This window comes from Pezoporus wallicus, unplaced genomic scaffold (assembly GCF_028554395.1).
Source record: "Pezoporus wallicus isolate ANWC-B61680 ecotype Strahan unplaced genomic scaffold, APGP_CSIRO_Pwel_v1 contig_3365, whole genome shotgun sequence".
Lineage (NCBI taxonomy): Eukaryota > Metazoa > Chordata > Aves > Psittaciformes > Psittacidae > Pezoporus > Pezoporus wallicus.
In genome coordinates, this window is record NW_026640883.1 from 1,029,814 (window position 1) to 1,038,340 (window position 8,527).

Consider the following 8,527-nt stretch of genomic DNA (forward strand, 5'->3'; position numbering starts at 1 on the left):
GTGCACAGGGTGCTGCGCTGTGCTGCTGGGCCCTTCCCAGCCCCATCCTGTGCAGACACTTCAGGAAACACCCAATCCACTGGGATATTTGGGGGTTTTCTTCTTGGTCACAAGCAAAGCACTCTGGTGGGATGCTCACAGCCTCCACCACAGGGACCGCACGATGCTTTCCCCATGTCCATGTGCCTGGCTGCCGGGAGAAGGGGAAGAGCCCCAGGAGTGACAGGGACACAGACAGGGGTGAGATGAGTGACTTCCCTCTCTGTGGAGGGGGGTCCAGGAGCAGTCCCCGATGCACAGCCATGGCCATCCCGCACCGCACATCCCCTGCGCTTGGTGCCTCCCAGCTGTCATCACCATCACCACCCTCTTCCCCCTTGGCACAGCTGCCTCCTCCTGCAGGACGGGACAGCTGCCGCATTAAGGCACCTGTCCCTATAGACTGGGGGGACGGGGATGGGGTTGGGACACAGGGTGACCCCCAAGGGCTTGGGACATGTCCTCGCTGTGGGCTCCCTGCGCCTGTGCAAGAGGGAGAAGTCCCAAAACAGTGGGGACAGAGCCCTGGTGCCATGGCCCCCAGTGCCCTCCCCAGCCAGGAAGAGGACCCTGGAACCGCAGCACCACATCATCAAACCCCATGTGGTAGGGATGGAGGTGATGCTCCCCCCGGGGTCACGCCACTGGGTGGTGTGCCCTCAGCCCCATTGGGTTAACAGCGTCCCAGGCCACCGGGAGGGGAAGCACGGATGCTCCATGCTCCAATGCTCCATGCTCTGGTGCTCAGCAGGGTTTTATTGATGGATGGCTCTGTCCAGGGGGTGGGAAAAGCAGGGGAGCCGAGGCACATCCATAAACAGCTCGAGTTGTGAATGGAAAGAGACGGATTAGGAGCCAGGTGAAAACATGTCACGCGGCGGGAAGAAAAATGAGCAGCTGGGCCAGACCAAATTGGTGTCTGATGAAGGACGTGGGGCCTGGTGGAAAAAGGATCCCAGGGCTGCTCGAGGGAGGCTGATGGGGAACAGCTGGAGCTGGACACGCACATCTGGCAGAGCAGGGTGAGGGGAGAGGCCGAGGCAGCAGCAACCACCACCCCTCCGGCCACCACCGGGCGCGGGGCTGCGTCTTATCCGCGGCTGGGTGCATGAGAGCGGCTGATGCTTCATTTGCAGGCTGATCCAGGGGCCATCCCTCAGCAGGGATTTAACCGGTGGGGTTCAGGCTCTGCCGTGCCGAGGGGTCCCCAGGTGGAGGAGCCGTTGCCTCTTCCCCCATTTGCATACATGTAAATAAGCAATCAACATAATGAGAGTGAATGCAAACCAGGCTTTCAGTTTGCAACCAAGTCCTATTTTTAACCTTGGAAAAGGGTTTCAGCAGGAAGCTGCAGGCCCTGGCCTGGGGCTGTCAGCACATCCAGCCGTGTGCCCCAAAGCACTGCTGACCGCATGGCCACCACCGGGTCAGTGCCTGCTGCACTCCGCTCCCCTTCCCCAAGGAAACAGACCTCACATCCTCATGGAAACATGGACAACGCTCCATCACACACCAGCTCATGGGAACCTTCATGGGCAGCTCTCCCACCCGCCGAGCCCCCGGGTGCTGCTTCAAGCCGGGGTGTGCACCCAGGGAACCCCCCCGGCGCCCTGGGAGCGAAGCCCCATGCTTATACGTGAGGGGTATATTTAGATGGCATCAATTTGAGTTTGCACATCAACCTTATAAATATGAAAGCTCTCTCAGCGAGATGTTTAAGATACCTCATCAGCCCCTGGAAAATATGCAGGAATATTAATTAGCCAGATTTGGGTATTATCTCGTAATGAGTAAATGAAGAGACTCGCTGCCTGGGACGAATCACTGGTGGTTTGGTGGGGTTTGGGTTGGGGTTTGTAAAGAAAAGTGTATTTCTGAAGTAATTCCCTCCTTTTAGGCCAGTGCCCATGGAGGGGCTCAGGGGGCCGCAGCTGTGCAAGGGTGGAACACCTCAGGGTGCTGCTTACATGCAGGGACCCTAATGGACCCTTAGGGCTGGTGTTTTGCAGCCCCTGGTTTGGCCTCTGCTGGCTGCACTGCCTTTGGGATGGAGGGAAGGGGACAGGGTTGGAGCCTTGCTGCAGCTGCAGCAGCTCCAGGCTCAGGATGGAGGCGGAAATTGCAGCCTTAGTGCTTTAAAAACTTACTTTTGGCTTCTCCCTCTCCTGCCTCCATCCTCCCCTCCTGCCTCCTGCTCTGCATCCTCCAGCTGGGACAGGACAAGAACATCCCAATTGCTGAATAAACCCGGATGAAGGATACGCTTCAAACAGAAACACCAAACAAGAAATGTCTGTGCACTCGGATGGATGCTTCTCCTTGCTGGCATGCAGCAACTTTGGGGGCCTTCTCTGGGGCACCCCACATGGCTGTGGGGCTGTAGAACTCCCTGTCAGACCCAAAACCTTGCATTGAACCACAAGCAGAGACGGGGTCCCTGCAGGAAGGGCTTGGAAGATCTCCATCACTGCAGAGCATCGCTGCACTCTGGGATGGAGCAGCCACTGGGGTTTTGTCTTTCCTGCCAGCTCTGGAACCATCTCCTCCCCTGGCCTTAAAGCTGAGGCACCCCAACGGTGATGGAACGGGGGGCTCAGGGCTGAGCAGGTCACAGCCCAGCTGGAGGTGGCAGAGGATGGGGACACCAGCACAAGCCTCGAGGTCCCGGTTGCGTGTCCAAGCTGATGGGCCAGGCAGCAGCGCCATGTCCCGTGGGCACAGGGAAGGGGGACCGGAGGAGGCAGGTCGGGACAGAGCAGCCGGCAGGTCCCCGGTCCCCCCCACTGGCGCGTGGCGGCTGCCGGGGGTGCGGGGCGCTGCCGGCTGCCGGAGCTGCCATTGTTTGCCTTCAATCAAGATGTTTCAGGCAGAATCAAAAGCACCAACTGGGGAAATCATCATCACAAAAAATCTTGCGCCTGCAAAATAGGTCAAGTAAGACTCCAAAGAGAGAGAGCGTCTGATCTGCATTGCAAGGAAGAATAGCAACAGCTGTGATCTCCAGTATATATGGATGGGCTGGGGGGGGGGATAAATATATATATCCATGCATATGTATAACCGCTTACAGCTGTTGGGCCGTATGTTCATTAGGGCCAACTGTTTTGGAGGCAGAGGGATCAGCGCTAATCGGGAAAGGGAGTTTATCATCACATTCAGAGGCAAAAGTGTCAGGAGCAACTGCAGCCCCCCTGCTCCGCAGCCCGCACCAGCTGTGCTGTGCTGAATGCACCCGATTCAGTGTGTCCCCCCCGGCCCCCGCCGGGCTGCCAGAGCTGCGGATCCTGCCCCGGCTCCAAACGCAGCCGCAGCCCCCGGCTCCAAGCGTCACCCCAAGGCACATTGAGGTTGCTGTGCCTCAGTTTCCCCATTCCCCCAGCCCAGCTCTCCATGCTCATGCTGTTGTCCTGGCTCCCTATGGCGTGGCCCCCTCTTTTATCCCTGCCTGGCGCTGGCCTCACAGGTGCTGGCTATAAAAATGAACTCAAAATACATATAAATCCTCCTGTCTGACACTGCGGAGGGCAGTGGAGCCAGGGCAGGACAGCCGGATCAGCCATGCCAATACTGCCTGGCCAGTGGGGACCCAGCTGTCACGGGCTGCAGTCCCCAGCCCATGGGTGATGCTCTCAGCATGGCGGGACCTTCTGTCCCCATCAGCATCCCTCTCAGCATCCCAAGCCCCTGCCAGCTCTCCTCTGCCAGCCGGGAAAGCATTAAAGCTCGCAGGCTTCAGCTCCCATCAGCAGCACAAATAAAGGTTGAGAAGCCAAGCAGCAAGGACAACCTCTGCTTAAAAATACGTCTCATCCAGATGATTTATTCACAGGGCGTTCCTGCCAGCACCTAACGCAGCTCAGACCTGGGCCCTAACCTACCTGACAGCTCCCCTTCCCCACAGGGTTATTCGCTCAGGGCTGCATTTGGCTGCCTGGTTGTGCTGCTCGTCGGGCTGCGGCTTGGAGCCGTGCAGTCACAGCACATTGCAAGCAGAGGGGCTCCTTCCAACCCCTCCGCTTCCAACTGCGGTTTTGCTTATTTTTGTTGTACTTTTCCCATTATAAGGACACAGATATTCATCTTGGTCAGCCAGCTAAATAGGAGATGTGGAGAGGGCACCCCCCACATCCCATGCTGCTCCCAGCAAGCCTTTGACAGCGTCCCCCAGCACAGACTGCAGCTTTACAGGAGTTTCGCTTCCAATCAGCGCTGGGAAGGGAAATGAGTGAACAGATTGCAATAAAAAACCCAACGAGCCCAAATTCAGCCAACTGAGCCCGGAGCTGCGACTCAGCCAGGAGCCAACGGCAGGGCTGCGGGGCGAGCTCGTGTCCACACCAACATACTAAATGTAGAAAGCTTCAGTGCAGCGCCTGGGTCATGCAGTTGTGGGGCAGTGTGGCCAGAGCACTGCATGGCCACTGGTCCAGCAGAGCACGGCAGGGCTGGGTGATGCCCATTGTGGCTACAACACTACGGCTGCAATCTCTGGCTCCACAGCCATAGACAATTTGATTTCTCTGCTCTGATAAAGGCGAGTGCAAGGCCATAAACACAGGGGAACACTGGTCAAAGAGGAACAAAACCCTCAGTGTTTATTTCTCCTCCAGGCTGTGGATTATTAGTAGCATTATTTTTCCCCTCCCCACAGCCAATCCACTCGGATCCTCGCCCTTTTGGGAGCACTAAATTCATTCATCCTGTGCATGCAAAGCGGGGCTCGTGCGGGGAAGCGCGCTGCGGTTCGCCCCAGCAGACGCATGCAAGGTCACAACCAGCCTCGCCATAAATTACAGCGCGTCGCACCGTAAACAGCACCGGGAGAGGGGAAGCAGGGGCTGGGGCCTCCGGGGCCGATACATAACGTCGTGACAAGTCAAACAACTCTCAGGGTGTTCACTTGCCAGAGGAATATTTTTTGCATCCAATCCATTAGGCAAAACGAGATGAAAAAGTATTTCCTACTTTGCGGAAAAAATACCAGGGCTCGGGATAAAGCGTGCCTTAAAAAAAGGAGAGAAAAGGAATTAAGTGTGACCATCCATAATGGTTTTTTTCCAGCGGCTCCGACAGCATTCCAGGCATCCCGGCCGTGCAGGGAGGGACCTGATGCTTAAGAGCTCTACTGGCTTCTCGCTTCTTGGAACAGTAATGAGTCAAATTAGCTGGAAAGGAACAACCCCGGAATTCGCTTCCCTCCCTCTAAACCCCCTCCAACCCCTGAACCAAACCCAGATTGTTTGCTGCTTTTCTTTTTCCCCTTCCCTTTCCCTGCCAGGTCGGTGGGGACGTGTTCCCTGACACGCTGCTTTTTAACCTACAAAATGGTTCCTGACATGGGAAGATCGTCCCGAAGTTTGGCTTTCCCGCTGGCAGGCTTTTCCGAGAGTTCTGGACAAGTGAAAATCCAAAGGGAAAAGGCTTCTTCCAACTGTTTGACCACTTCTAGTACTGGCAGCTGTCTCTGATGGGGAGACGGAGGGGAGTGGTGGAAGCGCGTCCCCGCAGACTGTGCGGCGGCTCCTCAGCCGCTTCATTGGGAAATGAGCCTGTGGAAGCAAAAGGATCACCCCAAACACGAGCTGTGTTTCTACTAAATTTTAATTTATTTATTTTTTTCTGTTTTTTTTTCTTTTATGTGACAAAGACATCTCCAGTATACACTGAGTCACAACATGGCCAGGTATTGCAAACACTCCTTTCTGGTGACACTCCAAAAGGGAACATAAAAGAAAGAGCTTGTGTGGACCCGGCCAGCTCAGGGAACGCAACAGTGGCCACCATTTGCTTTTGCAGAGCAGCGAGCCCTGTTGGGCCCAGGAGAGCTGGAGCGGGCTGGTCTCCTCCCAGTACACTGAATGGAGAAAGTCTGGTGATCAGTTATAATTCAGACAGAGAGAGGGTCATTCATGGGCAAGAAGCAGTATTGGTAGGGGCAAAAATGGGAGAAGGGTACATGAGGCTTTGGCAGGCATTCTCCAAGGGCACGGAGAGAAGAGATCCTCCATCAGAGCTGCAGCCAGAGGAGGACAACACTCACAGTGAGAGCAGGGGTTTGGACTCTCGCTTCCTGATATGCCCTTGGAGAATTTCACTTCTCCATCATCTCTCCCCTCCTGAGAACACAGAAGGGGCAGGAGAGGCATTGTCCATCTACCGCAAAGGTAAAACCACATTTAATGATGTGATAGTGAATCAAGACAAACTCCCCGTAGCAGGGGGATTAACCCCTGCGGCAAACTCCTCAAGGCCTGGGCTGGATCTGTCACCCTGAGCCTTTAAATCAAGGCTGGGTGTCCTCCTACCAGGGATGCTCTAATTCAACCACAAGTCACCGTGCTGGCGGGGTGGCATTTAATGGGCTGTGTTATGAGGGAAGGGAGGTCAGGAGAGAGGAACAGAATGGTCCCTTCCGGCTTTAAACATCTATGAATTGATGCGACGCGTGGCAGAGCTCCTCCCATACCAATGAGATGGTTGGTTTGCTTCCCCTGAATCTCACTTAAAGGAGGGCAAAGCAGGCAGAGTTGGAAGGACAAAGCCTGGCGTATGCAGTTACCATAAGCCAAATGGGAGCTGAAGGGCTGGGAGAGGGCAATGGGTTTCTCTGCGCAGAAGCAGGCGTTTTGGGCTGGCCCTAGCCAGTTTTGCAGGCGGTATTTAGCCAGGTGCTGCCAAGGGAAGAGAGCCCTGCAGAGGGTATAACAGATGTAAACACATTCAGATAAGGAGCAGCAAGAACACAACCTCAAATCCTTTCGCATTTTCACCAGGTGGATACACAGAGAGATGTTTACAATACAAAACGCAGTTACAGCCATCACTGCAGGGTGATTTACTTGCATCATGGTCATTTTAACCCCCCGCCTCCATCCTCCCAGCACAGCACACTCTAGCAAGGTCTTCCTCACTTACTACTTGGTGCAGGTAAATCCAATTAATCTCCTGGATTACAGGTGAAGCTCTGGCTGGTACAGATAAACACAACCAGTATGTGTAGCTACATGCAAACATAATGAATGAGCCAGCAAACACTTCTGGATCCTGTGTTCAGTAAGGCAATTTTTGCTTCCAAATTCAAGTGACAGGGAAACAACTACATATTCATTTTACACACATTTCCAAGTTTAACTTCTGTGAGCGTAAAAAACACCAAATTACCCTCCTGGATGCTTTTTGGATCTAGAAGCGAACTGTGGCACAGGTGGAGGGTCACAGGGTAGGTTTGCCTCTGGTAAAACAGTAGGGAGCAGGGAAGCAGTAACTCAACCCCTTTACAAGTGAGAAGGATCAAAGCCCAAGCTCCCAAGGGGACTTTGTTCTGTCCTGCCTGGCCAGGGGATGGGTACCCAAGCATTTCACTCTGTAGCTGACATGCAGTACAGGCAAACCCAAAGCTCAGGAGTAGCTCTCACAAAGCTCTGTCACTCAGACAGCACAAAGCATGCCTACAAGCAAGGGCTGCAATTCTTTACAGTGCTTGCATCAAGCAAATGCATTAATTGCTAGGGAAAGGCGCTGCTGGGATGCATTCTCCTCCTTGGGCTGACCCAGGAACACGCAATGCTCAGATTCCTCGGCTTCCCGATAAGCCACTGCAGCTGGGGAGTCACTGAAGGAGCTATGTTTAAATGAGAATCTCTCATCGTAGCACTCCTTACTCAACCCATGCAGAGCCGGAGCTGTGTCACTCTGTCATTAGCGATTGCTTAACAGCTCACTTGAGCCTGCTCTTCCCCCTCCTCCCAGTCGTCTGGATTTTAAAGCAAGGCTGTGCTATTCTGGCATGCGTGTCCTGCCTCGGTGCTGGAGACAGATGCACTCAGAGGGTGCTGACTCACGGACGCAGGCAGATTAAACTTGGATTGCTAAAGCAGTTGCTGTCCCAGCTGTCCCTCGGCCCCCAGCCACAGCACAGACAGCTGAACTACACATAGATCAACCCCCAAACACTACTATACACCCTGATGTATGGGGGGACCAAGGATCGGCCCCAGATGACTTTAATCTGCAGGGCTGTAAGATACAGGCAGCCAGAGGCTGCTTCACGTACAGTGCAGATGTTTCTGCCATGAGGTGGAGACATCCAGGGGAAGGGAGGAGCAAAGAGCTGGGAGCTCCAGGGGTGTCAGCCGTCTGCCTGGGTCCATGAGTCAACTCGCTGACGCGTGGTGAAGCCACATGCTTTAGTACATGCAGCTTTCCCCACACTGCCCGCCGGTCTGTCTCCAAGAGGTGGAAGGGGTAATGCAGTCCCTAGTCATGCTCTGGCCTTTCGCAGGCAGGCAGCAAACAAAGCTGGCAAGCAGGGCAGTGGGATTATTTTACCATCTGTGCATTAGAAACTGGCCCAGGAGTCACCAAGCTCACTTCATGCGGGACATGGCTGCTTTGGCGTGCTAATGACTCCTGCTCACTGTCAGCTGGGGCTAGATTTGAATTGGGGATGAGGAGGTGGAAAACACATTCCCTTTTCTATTTCAGCAAC